At 33.3% G+C, this 15866-nt stretch overlaps 1 long non-coding RNA gene across 4 annotated transcripts in view; it reads left to right on the top strand.

Annotated features, from left to right (window-relative positions):
• The window catches only part of LOC116067980, a 41871-nt gene that overhangs the window by 6856 nt on the left and 19149 nt on the right, over positions 1-15866 (top strand). For 2 of the 4 annotated variants that reach the window (XR_004109383.1, XR_004109382.1), the window contains exon 2: positions 1649-1743. This is a non-coding gene — a long non-coding RNA (uncharacterized LOC116067980). Of the gene's footprint in view, positions 1-1648; positions 1790-15866 lie in introns of those variants that run through there. The other 2 variants (XR_004109384.1, XR_004109381.1) reach the window with 1 other exon arrangement.

Raw genomic sequence — 15866 nt, 5'->3', positions numbered from 1 at the left:
AGTTGGAAACATTGTGTTGACCAGGGAATAATGCCCAATCTTAACCATTAACGAATCATTTCTTGGGGATACCTTTATGCCTAATTATGAGGGCATGTTGATGATTGGAAAGACTAATCTGGAACACATCTGAGTTAGGGGATACTAGCGGCTGTCTGAAATCCAGGAGGCATAGAACCCCTTTTGGAATCTTATTGCCTCTTATTCTTTATTAGGATTTTATCCCCGATATTTTGGATGTGACTGGAGTAGACGAGTGTGCGTAGCAATCTCTTTGCATTTATTTTTGCTTTTGTAAACCAGCTTATCAAATTCTCTCTGGAAACAGATAGAAAACATTTTATTAAAAACAACAGCAAAAATATAAAACTGCAAGAAGAATGGTTCATACAGATGAAGGAAAAGTGAATATGATTGGCAGATAAGTTTGAGTTAGCTGTAATAAATCATTTGATAGAAAAGGCAAATTGAAAAACAATAGGATAAAAGGCATTCACCACAGACTAAAAGAAGAAAGGTCATCTTCATATGGAAAATTTCAAGTTAAATGCTAAAGTCAATTATGAAACATTGTATCTATTTATATCCTGTCAATACAGGATGTTATTATTGAGCTTAACCAATTAACCTAGAAAAATGGGAAAAGAACAATAATTTAATGCTTTTTGAAAGAATGAAATCATTGTAGATTTACTATTTTATTTAATTTAAAAATTAAAGGATATGCTGTAAGTTTGGATGAATCCTCACTTTTTAATGGATATGGAATTTGTTATGTTTTTTGGTACATGCTTGTTCAGTATTTATCATGACTTCCACAAAACCAGAAATATTTATAATAGTATACAGATTCAATATAGAATATATCTTCTGGCTTGGCAGTGGTGGTGCCTGCCTTTAATACCAGCACTTGTGAGGCAGAGGCAGGCGGATTTCTGAGTTTGAGGCCAGCCTGGTCTACAGAGTGAGTTCCAAGACAGCCAGGGCTACACAGAGAAACCCCTACTTGAAAAAGCAAACAAACAAACAAAACAAACAAAAACAAACAAACAAACAAAATTTATCTTCTGACTCATGGAGAAAGAGGTTCCTAAATTCTACTGATTACTTAATAATCCAATGTCTATATTCCATTTACAATAAATGATCTAGAAATTAACTACATTATAGACAATTAAATTAGTAATTTTATACTCTAAAACAATAAATTATTTGTATGTTTCAGTTTTTTAATAAATTAATGCACATAGATTCCTCTTTCAGAGTAATTCGGGATGCTATCTGAATATAGGATTTCCTCTCTCATCTCCATTCCACATGGGACCATTTTGGAGACAATAATGCATTTAAGTATTTGTAGTTATTAACTGTGTTCAGGGACAATTGCCATTTCACACAATTGGTCTTCTTATATTGTGTTCTAAATGTAGCTAGTTTAATCGCTTTAATTATTTTTGTAATTGATTCCTAAATTTTACTATTAGGTAATTTAATTAATGATTCCATTGTAAGCTTCATGGTTGGTGAAGTATTTTTAAGACTACTTTTCAGTTTTGAAAATGAACCCTGAATTTAAATTTTTTATATCATTATGAAATTTGTTCCCAGAATGCAAAAATGACCATTGGGTAATTTCTTGTCATTGTAGATACCATTGAAAGAACTCGGAGCATCGATCAAGTAGAACAGTTTTCCAGTGATTAAAGCATCAATGAAGATAATTCTCAATTCTTCCTCAGATGGGTAAAAAGGAAATCAAAGATAATTACAGTCAAAGAATGATCCTAAACATTAATTAGTTTCTTCTTTTAAGTAGTTTTATATCTTAGGGGTGGGGACTCTCAGCCTCTGTTTGTTTTAAAGCAGGAGCCCAATCATGTTACATCCTTCCTTAAACTCTTCATTTTTAAAATTGTAACTTACATTTTTAAAAATTTATTTATTTATTTTTACACTCCAGATTTTATTCCCACAACCCCCCTGCCACTCTCTGACTGATCCACATCCCATACCTTCTCCCCATTCCCCTGTCTCCACATGGATATCCCCAACCTGACTTCTAATCTCCCTGGGGCCTCAAGTCTCTCGAGGGTTAGAGGGTTAGGTGCATAATCTCTGAATGAACACAGATCCGGCAGTCCTCTGTTGTATGTGTGTTGGGGACCCCATATTAGCTTGTGTATGCTGCCTGTTTGGTGGTCCAGTGTTTGAGAGATCTTGGGTAGGGTTTCAGATTTGCCACTTTACCAAAGTTAAATTTGACAATGTCACAATGCCTGGTAAGGTTACATACTATAGTCCTTGTTTATCCCACTAACATGATATTTCTTCCTTTCCCCTTCTTTCTGATGACAGATACTATCAGGCTCTATCCATAACCATAGAGTAAATATTTGTATTATAGTTATGTCTGTTTAATTACTATATTCTCCTACTATTATAGACTCAGTTCAGTTATCTACTCAAAGTGAAATTTGTGACTATTCCCATAATATGAATATGTATAAGAATATCTTACTTTTAATCTTATTGTGAATCCTTGCAACAATTAGTGTTATAACTTTGCATTTATGTAACTATTCGATTAAAGTATGTCTTCTCCAAATTCTATGCACATAAATGAGAATAATTATCATCTCTATCTATACTCACTGTTGTGTTCCAGACATATTAACAAAACATGCTGAATGATGGTTATTCAAAAGAAAAGTGTGGTTAAAATTAAGGAGTAAATAAATGAGTACGGCATATAATATAATGAATAAAAACTGGACAAAGTGGACACTAATAAAACATATGTACAGTAGAGAAACATGTAAATACTGTTATGCCTTTCTAATTTAATAAGTAATGATATTTGAAATCTTTTAGGATTAGATGATTGGATTTATCACAGTTTTCATCTAATTTTAGTTATTTACTAAATAATGTGTGCATGTTATTTGATCATTTACTCAACAAATAGAAGAGCATATATTATATAATATCAAGCTCTGTGGTGCTGATTTTAAAGCAGAATTATTAATTATAATAGAATTTTTTATTTTTCTTTGTTTTATTGAAAATTGATTTTTCTCCCATACAATATATTATAAAAACAAAAATTTTCACCCCTCTCCTCCTCCCAGCTTCAATCTCTAGACCTTACCTCTCTCCAAGATCCATTCTCACTCTCTTTCTCTTCAAAAAAACAGCAGGCTTCAAAGAGACAGCTGTCAGGTGTCATACAGGAGGAACTGCAGTGGGCAAGCAAGCTTCCTGGACATAGCCCTACATTTTGCACCATCTTTGTCCCAGAATTGCTTCTTGCTGCTGATGTATATTCTCATGTTTGTCATTGCTATATTCCTCATTTTTCTGACATGGTATGCTTGGTCAAAGGAAACGCCTTTCTGTCTATAATCTGTCATGATTGATTCTTAGGTATTAGTCCATCCTGTTGGGCAAATTTCCTGCAGATCAACATGAAGATGAACTTTCAGGAAATAATGCTGTTTAAATGAATTAATGATTTTATAGAATTGTTGATTTGATTCAAATAATTTTAGTAACTTAAAATAATCGATAGAAAGTTTAGATTATATTGTTTGTTTTTTCAGAAATATACATTAAATTTAGAATCAAGAACAGAATGTTCCTTCTCCTTATAGAACGGTAAATAAAGGCTGCATGAAAAGGAATACAATGAACTTTCATCTATTGTAAGCATGTAAATTGCACTAAGAAAAGAAATAAGCTTCAGAGAGATAAATGACCAAGGAAAAATATTTATTCTAGATCAGGCCCAAGAATGAGTCCACAGGCATTCACCATGAAAAAACCATAGACATATAAAACTATTGCTTTGAACTCCCTCTTGTTCAACATTTTATGTGTGAGGTAACTTTTTTTCTTATGTAGAAAACTTTTTTTTAGGGGATATAATTGGACTGAAATAAAAAATAAAGTTGTTAGAGCTTTGTTCTCTCTGTCAACTGTAAATATGTATATATGTGTATATGTATATATGCCTGCTTGTATATATGTATGTACAAAAACATGTGTGTATGTTTGTATGTTTGTAGTATGTGTGTATGTATGTATATGTAATGTGAAATTGTTGAAACTTGCTTGTTAGAGCCTGCTTTTTTCTATACAGTGTGTGTGTGTGTGTGAATGATTTCATTTTTCTTTTTCTTTCTAGCTGTCCCTGTAAGATTTAAAAGAGTTCAGAGTTTCTCAGTGCTCACAGAAAGTAATGGCCTCAGCTAACTAATTTTTGCTCCCATCAGCACTACCAGTGCTGATCCTCATGCTGCTATCAGCAGGGTAGAAGGGGTTGTAGGGGCTGTAGTAGCATCAACCCCAATCACTGATGACACATGTGGTGGTTTGAATATACTTGGTGGTGGTTTGAATATACTTGGCCCAGAAAGTGGCACTATTTGGAAATATGGCCATGTTGAACTAAGTGTAGCGTTGTTGGAGTATGGCATGGGGTGTAAGCCATTTATCTTAGCTGCCTGGCAGCCAGTCATTTCCCAGTGGCCTTCAGATGGAGAGATGGAGATGTGGAACTCTAAGCAACTCCAGCACCATGTCTGCCTTGATGTTGTCATGCCTTGATGATAATGCACTGAATCTCTGAACCTGTAAGCCAACCCCAATTAAATGTTCTATTTATATGAGTTGCCTTGGACATGGTGTCTTGTCTCAGCAATGCAAACCTTAACTAAGAAACCACACCTTAATGGCTTTCCCAGTTTACTATGGATGTTGAACTGACTTTTGACAGAGAACAAACAAACATGACAAAACAATATGTAATAAAACTAGGCAAAATCCTTCATATCAAGATTAGACAAAAGCACTCAATAAAAGGAAAAGGGTTCTAAGAGCAGGCAAAAGAGTCAGAAAGACATTTATACTGTTAGGAGTTCAACAAAAACACCAAACTAAAACCCATAATATATGTACAATAGGATAGGTTTTAATCACAATTTTTTTCTTATCCTATATTAATGATAGTGTTTATAGCCATCAAAATCTAATGATACTCACAATGAGCCACACTCTGGTATCAATGTATAGTCATGGCTCTTCATATGTTTATGCAAGATTGCATGATACCTTTGCCTCACATCCTGCAGTTTTGAAGTCGAATTAAGAGCCATGACATCAAGTGTGTCTTTTTTATCACAATGATCAAAATATGAGTGGCAGTTCCTAATAAGAAGTTACTTAGGAAAGAGAGTGCATTTCTCCCTATTTCTCTTGATAGGAACTAAGCCATCCTTTGGTGACCACTCATAGGCAAGTAGAAAATGGGTAGTTTATGAGTAATATGAAATATTTTAACAGCTATTTAAAATGGCATAGACCATGATTCAATATACAAAAATAGCTAATAATACATAGCACAACAAATGTTCAGCATAGAAACTAAGAATGAAGGCCTGTCCATAATACAGTCTATAAAATGAATTTGTAATGGTTGTCTGTGTAATAATAATGTCAAAGAATTTCAGCCCATATTATGGATGAATTTTGACAACTTAGATAAGATCTATCTATATAACCTATTGTTGTTAATTTATTTGAATATGAAGCAATACTTCATATAGATTTTACACAATTTTCAGGAACACTATGTATGACATTATTAATCATACCACACATACATAAAGATATATAAATAAAATATATGCATATGTTTGTATGATAAGGCAAAGGACAGCAGGATAATTTTGGGTTTATACATGGAATTGAAAGTGAGCACAATACAAATTATGAATTAGTTGCAGCAAACTCTTATGCACACAATCACCTAAGACTGTTATTCATGCATATTTTTATTTCATGTTTTATGACTAAGGAAATTAAAGCTCAAAGTTAGTAAGTAACTTGCAAATATCACATGGATGATTAAGTATTAAATGAATTATTTATCATGTATTTATCTGGATTAGAATAGCATTTCTTTATAGACAGGATCTAATTTTAACACATTTTACTCTTTGTTGTGTCTGTGTATGTTTGTTTGTGTGTCAGTATATAGTATAGAGCATTTATGAGGAAGTAGGGGACAAATTGGAGGACTTGGTTGTCTCCTTTCACAATATTGGTAAAGAGGTTCAAGTTTTTGTCCTCATGCTTGGCAGCAGGTGCCTTTACTGAAAAAGCACTCTCTGGCTAGAGACCCTTTGTATCTTAGAACTATAGTCGTATAGGGAGTCTTAGTCTTTTCTCATAAAATGTTCATTTACCAATAATATATAGGAGGAAATAGTTTTCTTAAGAATCCATTTTCTCTTTTCTTTTATTGGATATTTTCTTTATTTACATTTCAAATGTTATCCCCTTTCCCGGTTTTCCTCTCTCCTGGAAACACCCTATCATATTGTCCCTCCCCCTGCTTCTATAAGGGTGTTCTTCTGCCTACCCACCCACTCTCACCTTCCTGCCCTCGATTTCCCTAGACTGGGGCATCTATAGAGCCTTCATAGGACCAATGACCTCTCCTTTCATTGGTGCCTGACAATGCCATCCTCTGATAAATATGCAGCTGGAGCCATGTGTGCTCCTTTGTTGATGTCTTAGTCCTTGGATGCTCTGGGGGCTCTGGTTGGTTGATATTGTTGTTCTTCCCATGGGGTTGCAAACCCCTTCAACTCCTTCAATCCCTTCTCTAACTCTTCTATTAGGGATGCCTCACTCAGTCCAATGGTTGACTGCTAACATGTGTGCCTGTATTTGTAAGGCTCTGGCAAAGCCTCTCAGAGGACAGCCTTATCAGGCTCCTTTCAACAAGCACTTCTTGGCATCTACAATAGTGTCTGGGTTTGGTAATTGTATATGGGATGAATCATTGGGTCTCTGGATGGCCTTTCCTTTAAAAAGGAAAAAAAATCAGCCTCCATAGCAGTCAGAGACTTTACTTCTATATCTACAAACATTAGGGAATTGGAATCAGTACTACTGGGTCTTAAGTAAGGCTCCATTTTAAAATACATCACCTAGTTTAAACTTTTACAGATGGATCATACTACACCACTAAGTGAGATCAATCAATTTTGTCAGAGGGACTTGGATAATTACTTCAATAGCAGTCCTGGATTAGAGTGAAATGTACCCAATCAGAAAATGTCTGCTTCCTAATAGAGATGTTCTAAATAGCAAGTATGAATTTAAGACAATGTGTTGGTTTAATGCAAAAGCATATAGAATGTTTGTTTCTCTTTCTGTCCATACCAGATCACATGTATCACAATTAAAGGGTTGAAAAATAAAAGTAGAAATATTTGTGAAACCGAGCTAATGGCTTTCATATGAGCATATCAGATTCATATCGTTCCTTCCTCTTAACTCCAATTAAACTGTACTCATAATGCCACAGTAAAGAACATGGTTAGGTGAGATACCTAGGAAGAGGTAAGAACAAAAGAATAAACAAAATAAAGCAGCAGACCATTGGATATCAGAACCATGAAACACTGGTTTTCCTCTAAGGAAGAAAGGGAGAATGAGACTGTTGTCTAAATGTTAAGGTTCCTCGTCAGACTCAGAAGGAGCAAGAGATTTGGGGTTTAGGAAAGCCTTAGAGAAATCCAATGGAAGAAATGAATAAACACGTATAAAAAACAGAAAGGACAATTTTCTTAGGAAATGATATGGAGAAGGAAGAGAATGTAGAGGTCCTACAGATGCTCGGACTGCTCAGTAGATACAGGGACTTTCATTTTCCAAGTCACTAACTGGAGGCTGAAAGCTGATGCTGTTTCATTAGCTGCATAGATATCAACACTAAGGCAAAAGGACAGTAATCAGTGGAACTTATCTATTCAATTCAGCAAAGTAAATCTTAAGTAAATAGCAGTAAAGTAATGAAGGTCATGACTTAACTGATAAAATGCAAAATAATGTAATATTTAAAACATTTCCCCAAGGCATATAGGACAGAGAAATCCAGTTGAAAATGTCTCTAGAAAATTACATGGAAGCTAGGAATACTAACCATCAGAAATGAAGCAAATACAATATTTGGGGCTAAAAATTTAAAATAAATGAAATAAAAGGATTATGAGAAGCATATAAAAGTCCACTAGGTCAAGCAGAGTTAGTTAATTTTAAGAACTGTATCTCGAAATTACTAATTAAAACCCAAAAGCAGAAAAAGGGTGAAGAGCCTTTCTAATAAAGTAGTGGCAAAAGATTCCCAAGTATGACCAAGAAAATGGACAAAAGTGCCATGAAGCTAAACAGATCACAACAGAATGAAGCTCATTAACTCTCCAGTGACAAACACTACAACCCAGATTCTGTGGGATGAAGCTTGATAGGTATGGTATTATGGAAATTTCAAAGGAGAACCAAGAGAAAAGGAACTCAACAATTGCAAGCTAGTATCTACAAAATGATGAGAAAAATCAACTCCATAAATCTCACAGGTTAAAAAGGGAGAAATACCAGTGAGTATTAAAGAAAGCATGACTGTCCTATGAAAATGCATATGGATAAAACTGTCATTTGAAGGAAAAAGAGAGAGGGGGAATATTTTTTTCAAACAAATCTCCAGTAGTATGTTTGTACTACAGTGCCTTTTCAGAATTAAGTAAATGGATTCAAGGTGAGATGAAAGGAGGCAGAGTAGCTATATAATAACTATCAAATATAAAAGTCCTTGTTAAAGATACCTAAATTAACAAACACAGATGACCACAGTATTGTAACATTGGCTACTAAAAATGTAAAAGCAAAATTAAACTTAATAATGTAAAATACAACTTATTAAAATAAACAAAAATTCACTATATTTATGTTAATAAGGCCACAAGGTAACAAGAAAAAGTAAATTCAAAACATATGATAAATATTTAGTCATAAATTAATATAAATATACATGCATTAAATGAATGAAAAACTACCAAAACAAAAGTGGATCACAACAGAAAAATTACAATCTTCAAAAGCACACTTCAATAGCTAAAATAAAAATGTAATATAAATCATAAAATTATAATATAATATGAAGATTCTCTTTCCTAGTATATATTAAATCATTTATTACCAGGATCTCAAAAAGATATTTCCATGCCAATGTTTATTGTACCATTTTATGTAGCAGTTATGAGACAGAAACAATCCAAACCTCCATCAACCCATAAGTGGTTCTCCAGGTTCTGCTATATGCACATAAAAATATTGCTAGGTTTTAAAATAAAAAAAGCTTCATTTTGAAGATGTGGATGAATAAGGAGAATGTATCTTATTTAGAGACTTGATCATAAGAATAGGTTTTCACTTATATGATAAATATAAAATAGGGACACTCAGAAGAAAAAGAAGGACTGTCAGTTGTCCTGACTGGCAGAAAGAGAAATGGGATTCCAGTTGATAAATCTATGTGGTTTTTTTTTTCTGTAAAAATTCAGCTTATCATTGACAACACTGCATGTGTTAATTTATAATTTATTATGCTAATACATGTCATGTTATGTTTTTAATCACATTTTATATAGTGTGTTTTAAAAATAAAAGTCAATGTATTGATTGAAACCTCCATTATAGCTTAATTGTGATTTTATGATTTGTAGCAAGTGAACCCAGCTGGAAAACAAGGTTAGTCTTGATGTCTATTGTTTCTTTTTTTATTCAATCTATGAGCCTCATTTCATTTGTGCTACTAATTTAAAATGTTAAAAAATGTTTCTAAAAGTAAGGTATAGGGATTAGAGAGATAACTTAGTGGTAAAAGTGTTTGTCAAGATAACCTGAGAAACTTTCTTCAGATGTACAATATATATGTATATATGTATATGTATGTAACACATTACGCATAGAAGCTACAAACTGCCCTTAAAACCTGGTGAGAAACACTCCTGGTTTCCTCTACAAATGCACCTCTATCGCCTAATGTCTTTAAACTAAAAGTGCAATTCAACACTAAAAGGAGAACTTTCCTGATTCGTTTCTCAGGAAGAAAAGAGACACACGCATTCAGTTTCCAATGTGTTTTGTGTAGCATCTAGGTTAAAGTAGTTTTCTTTCTGCTATAACGCATTACACAGTGTGTGAAACGTGAATGTTACACACATATATATGTATATACATATGTTACATACATATATATATTTTTCAAAAAACTATGTCTGTAATCTCAGAAAACTTTTATGAGATGGGACAAAGAGATAAGGCAATTCCCAGATGATCACAGGCAACAGGTCCTGGTATATGCATGGTGCATGCAGCCAAAAAACAAGAAGAAAGCATTGTCTCTAAGTAGGTTTGAAAGGAAGCTCTGACATTTGATTTTGTGCTTTGAAATCCATACATGACTCACCCACAAAAGTTACAAAAATTAAAGTAGTGGAGGAAACAGAGAATCACTCTGCCCTTGTCTTTACAGCTATGTTCTAATGGATAAGATGTACCTTAAACTGGCAGAAAAATCAGGAGGTGTTATATTCACGAAATAGGTTTTGCAGGTGTTAAAATGCAAGAATGATGATATCATGGAAAGGTACATGAAGGTTTAAGAAAGCCACAACAGATGCTTCTGTTAGTGTATTTACAGAGGGGTTAAAACTGATGAAGGAAGAAGTCCTGGAACATGGGTTGGAGTCTCATACTGAGTAAGAGGGAAAGTAAATAAAACAATCACATTCAGCTCCTTCTTTTCCTGATTATGTACACAGTATGACCACTCACCCCATATTCCTGATACCATGTCTTCCGTCATTGAGTAAGCTGTCTCTCCTTTAACTATAAGTCAAAAATAAGACATTCTTCTATTAAGATAGTTGAATTAGGTATCAATCACAGCAACAAAATACTAACTAGTATGCTAGGATAATATGGAGTGCAATGGTACACTCTGATGTGCTCCAGACTTCTGAATAGTGCATTATAGGGAGAGCATACTCCAACAAGTAATAAAGCTAGACTCAGTACCTAAAACCATAGAGAAAGATAAAATTCAAGATAAATATAAGAATAGTAAGTATATTAATGTGACAAATGGCATCAAAGATTAAATTGGATTAGAGACTTATATTTATTATCTTTTATTTATAGTTAGTTTAATATTAATGATGAAATATTAATGGCATTCTTTAGAAAATCAAAAGGAATGACTCTTTATAAAATTTAAATAATCTATTTTAAATGTCACAGCCTCCTGATTTTCTGATTTTAGAATCTGAAACTAAACAAAGTAAAGAGTCATTTTCAAATCAATGTCTTAACATGCAGTTCAAGAAGCCAGTAATGTAAATGAATGCTTTAACATAAATGCTTTTATTGTAGCATTATGGTATAAGACTTATTCTGGATAAGCAGAATGAATGTAAATGACCATGAAATTTCTTTTCAGACACCTTGAATATGACAAATTTTCATGACAAATTAATTAAAATATAAAAAGCATAATATTCACTCAGTAGAATGAACAATATTATAAACTGAGGCCAACCTGGGCTATACTAATGAGATGCTTTCTTTCAAAAAATATAATGAAAAAGACTAGTATAGAATTTACTACAACTATGTTCAAATATCATGTCTACCCCTCATTCACAATTTTTATTCAATACTCATTATAAAAGAAAACCTCCAATGTTGCAATGAATAAAATTTTCATATGTATATATTTGGTATATAATTTGGTATATAAATATATTGTATATTTTTAGTATATATGTATATATGCATGTATCTGATATAAAAATATATGTCAATATATGCATATATAAACACACACACTCACATAAACACAGACACATGCACACCTACCAACCAAGGTGTCTTTTCAAATTTGAAGCACTAACAATGGAAAGTAACGGAACCATTTTTTAGGTGCTAAACTATTCATGAATAAAACCAATAACTTTCAATTTTTCCATCTAAAATCTTGACAGATGTGGTCAAAAGTCAATATGCAGTGCTTTTCTGAACACGAAGCATCAAATTAAACATGAGCCCCTATCTGCAGGGATAGAATATTAACATGTTCATGCAGCCTGCAAATATGACCCATCACTAGATCTGGCCATACCATGTAATGTGTAGATTAAGCAAAGTCATCATTTTGAGAGTTTTTGGATCTTCTGGTCATATTTTTCATTTCTTGTCTGCACTCTCAGCTTCTGTAACATTTTCTGTGCATAAGTTCTATTTCTTATCATTCTAGGAAATTGGATCAGTAATCCTTTTTAATGTTAACTATTTTCTAGCTGAAAGAAATACTATTTACATGAAACATATATGTAAGTTCATATAAGGTATCATTTTCACAAGCTCATTGGCTCCATATACCACTTTCTTTAAGGAAACGAACTGTATATGTGTTTTGTCGGATGAGAACTGGGTTTGGCTGATAGCAAAACTCTTAGTTGTGTTGAGGACTGAAGTTTGATAACATCTCAGAGCCAAAATTGTAAGTCAGAATTCTTTATTAATCCTCATAGGCAGAATAATATCAACTATATTACTTAAGATTCATAGGCTTTGCTATGCATTATACAATATCTGAAAAACATTTCCCTATGCAAAACTCCATTAAAATTAATGATGCAAGGAAGCAGACTCATAAAATTATGCACTCCTATTCTCGTAAAGAGCAATGGCAATTGTGATCATGTTTACCAGGCAGCTGCTCGGGCATAACTTAAGATACTCTCCCTGAAGGGGACTTTTCGGAGCAGGTCTTTGTAGCACACATGATGCTGAAATTCACCTTGTGTATATTGTTTTCTCTTCATGTCAGCAAGTATCCTCCCTATAACATGACACCCATAGATTCTCAAGATAATCTATAAACTAATTAACTAAATTCAGAAGAGTGTTTCAACGTGTTAATGAACAGTTGGCCCTCACTCAAAAAACTGGCAGAGGTGTAAAACTGAAACTGGTAACAAGAAAGGGTAGACACTTAAGTGCAACCCAAGTAAATGGTATTTTACTTCACTTACGTGTAAAAAAAAAAAAAAACCTGAGGTGGGACTGTTTCTAGCATTAGTGCTAAAGTCTGGAATCTCAGTGCTAAATTTGTTGTGCCTGCGAGGAGAGAAAGGGATTAACTGATGCTTATAATGAATAGATCATAGTTGTGCTTCTTCTTTACCTTCTAATCTGCATTGTATTTGATTATTTTGCAATCATTTCTTACATAAAGTTCACCCTGACCTCATATGTGTCATGCCCCTGGCTCAGCCTTCCTCTGAGTATTGAAATGATAGATATCTGCCCCACACATGTCAATATTATGATATAAAAATGAGTTATTTGAAAGCAAATGATAGACACGTGTTTCTCTGGAAAGATATTTAAGATATTTCCTCTAGAATAAAGTGGCAAAAAGAATGATTAGTAAAGTTTCATCTACTTCTTATGGTATTATAAATCTTTAAAGAAAGATTGAAGTAATAGGTATTTTTATATATGCACCAAAAAGAAGGTTTTTAATTATTTTCAAAAAAAATTCTCTCATGTTCTACTGTCCAAATTACTAATCATATTACTAATCAAATTACTGATCAAATTACAATCAGTTACAATAACATATAGATTACTATATGCCAGTCCATTTGTTAGTCAACAGAATAAACAAAGAAATGAGAATTTCTAAACATCAAGTAACATTGCCTGTAACCACTATAGGCTGCAGCTTTGCCGGAATGATGGTGAACTTTGCTATCCAGAAGTTCCTTGGTTTCATGAGACCCCATTTATTAATTATTGATTCTTGTGCCTGGGTTTATAGTGTTCTGTTTAGAAATTATTTTCCTAAGCCAATTACTTCAGGCTATCACACATATTATCTACTGTTGTGTTCAGTGTATTTGGTTTTAGATTGATGTCTAAGCTCTTGGAGTTGGGATTTGGATAGGGTGATAAGTATGGATTTATTTGGATTCTTTGGCATGTAGCTATTCAAAATTGACCAGGACTATTTGTTGAAGATACTCTGTTTCTTAATGGATATTTGTGAATTCTTTATCAAAAACAAGAAGCTCATAGGTATATGGATTTATGTTTGTGTTTTCAATTAAAATCCATTGATCAGTATGTCCGATTTTGTGCCTTTATCATGATGTTTTAATTGCTATACCTCTGTACTAAAATTTGAGGCTGCAAATGGTGAAGCCTCCAGCAGTTCTTTTATTTTCAAAATTTTTATTTTTAGCTATCCTGGATGTTTTTATTTTTTTCTGTGTGATGCTGAAAGTTGATCTTTCAAGATCTGTGAATACTTATACTGGAATTTTGATAGGGAATACATTGAATGTATAGATTGTTTTTCATGGGATGGACATTTTTTATTTTATCAATCCTATTGATCCACTAGCATGAAGATAATTAATCTGATCTGTCTACTTTAATTATTTCAATGTCTTAATTTTTTTGCTATTATTGAAAATTCATTCTTTTCTCATAAAATATATCTGTACTACTCACCATTACTCTGACTACCCCTCCCCTGGGAATCCATCCCCTTTATGTCTCTTATTAGAGAAGAACAGGGTTCTAAGAGATAACAACCAAATAGAGCAAAATAAAATGCAGTAAGATGAATCAAAACTATGATGTTTAAATTGGACATGGCAGACCAACAGGAGAGAAAGACTCCCAAGGAGACAAGCAAGAGTAAATGACTCTCTTGTTCTCACAGTCAGGAGAATTATAAAAACATAAAATACTAACCTTAATATGAGTTATCTAGCTTAAACAAAAATACTAAGCTAAAAGTTGTAATATATACACAGATGACTGAGTGTAGACCCATGCAGACCCTGTGCTTGCTGCTCTGTGATATCACTTGCCTTGATTCAAGCGTACTTGTCCTGCTTTCCTCCATCCCCTCTTGCTTTTATGATATTTCTGCCTACTTTTCTAAGGGTTACTTTGAGCTCTGAGGAGAGGGATTGATGGGGACCTCCAGTTTAGACTCTTCACATAATGTCTGGCTGTGGGTTGATGCATCTGCTCCAATCTGCTGCATGAGAAAGCCTATCTGAGGATGAATGGCAAAGGCACTGATCTATGAGTACAGCAGAATGCCATTAGGAATCCTTTTTTATAAATTTTTAATACCAGTAATATTCTGTTTCTTTTTTATTTTTTGTAGTTTTTAGTGGTGCATAATATTTGATCACGCTGTGAACATTGAAGTCCTTTACTGGGAAAACCTATTTTTAGTTGTGGGGTAGCTGAGCTTTGGCACACAATATTTTTATTTGAATTAAATAATTTTATAATTCTAAAATATTCATGCAGTCATTAAAACATACATGATGATAAAAGTGGTGTGTAGGCAAACTTTTTTTGTTTGTTTGGGTTTTTTGTTTTTATTTTGTTTTGTTTTTTCAAGACAGGGTGTTTTTGTATAACTCTGGTTATCCAGGAACTCACTCTCCAGACCAGGCTGGCCTCGAACTCAGAAATCTGCCTGCCTCTGCCTCCCAAGTGCTGGGATTAAAGGCATGTGCCACCACTGCCTGGCAGGCATAACTTTTTTTCAACCTACATTTTTTTTTTTTTAGCAGAAAATTTGATTCAAATACTGTTATATTTATTCCATGAATAATTTTAGAAGAATAGCAAAAAGTCATTTCTCTTACATACAAAATTAATGTAAATATCATATAGAATAGTACTAGAGTCCTCATGTGAAATATACCACCAATATAGATACAATATCAAGATGCTATTTTTCACTTCTTGGCCCTCTATTGTTAATTTACTAATAATTTGTCTGTGGCTTACAAGATTTACATGGATGTCATTGATTCTTATAATACCCCAGAAACTATCATACTATACTGCACAAATTACTTACTTATGGTGCGATTTATTTTTCTTTTTTTATTTGATATTTTCTTCATTTACAT

The sequence above is a fragment of the Mastomys coucha genome, unplaced genomic scaffold, assembly GCF_008632895.1.
Source record: "Mastomys coucha isolate ucsf_1 unplaced genomic scaffold, UCSF_Mcou_1 pScaffold22, whole genome shotgun sequence".
NCBI lineage: Eukaryota > Metazoa > Chordata > Mammalia > Rodentia > Muridae > Mastomys > Mastomys coucha.
The sequence above is the reverse complement of the archived record's forward strand: the minus strand, read 5'-3'. Positions and strand labels throughout refer to the sequence as shown.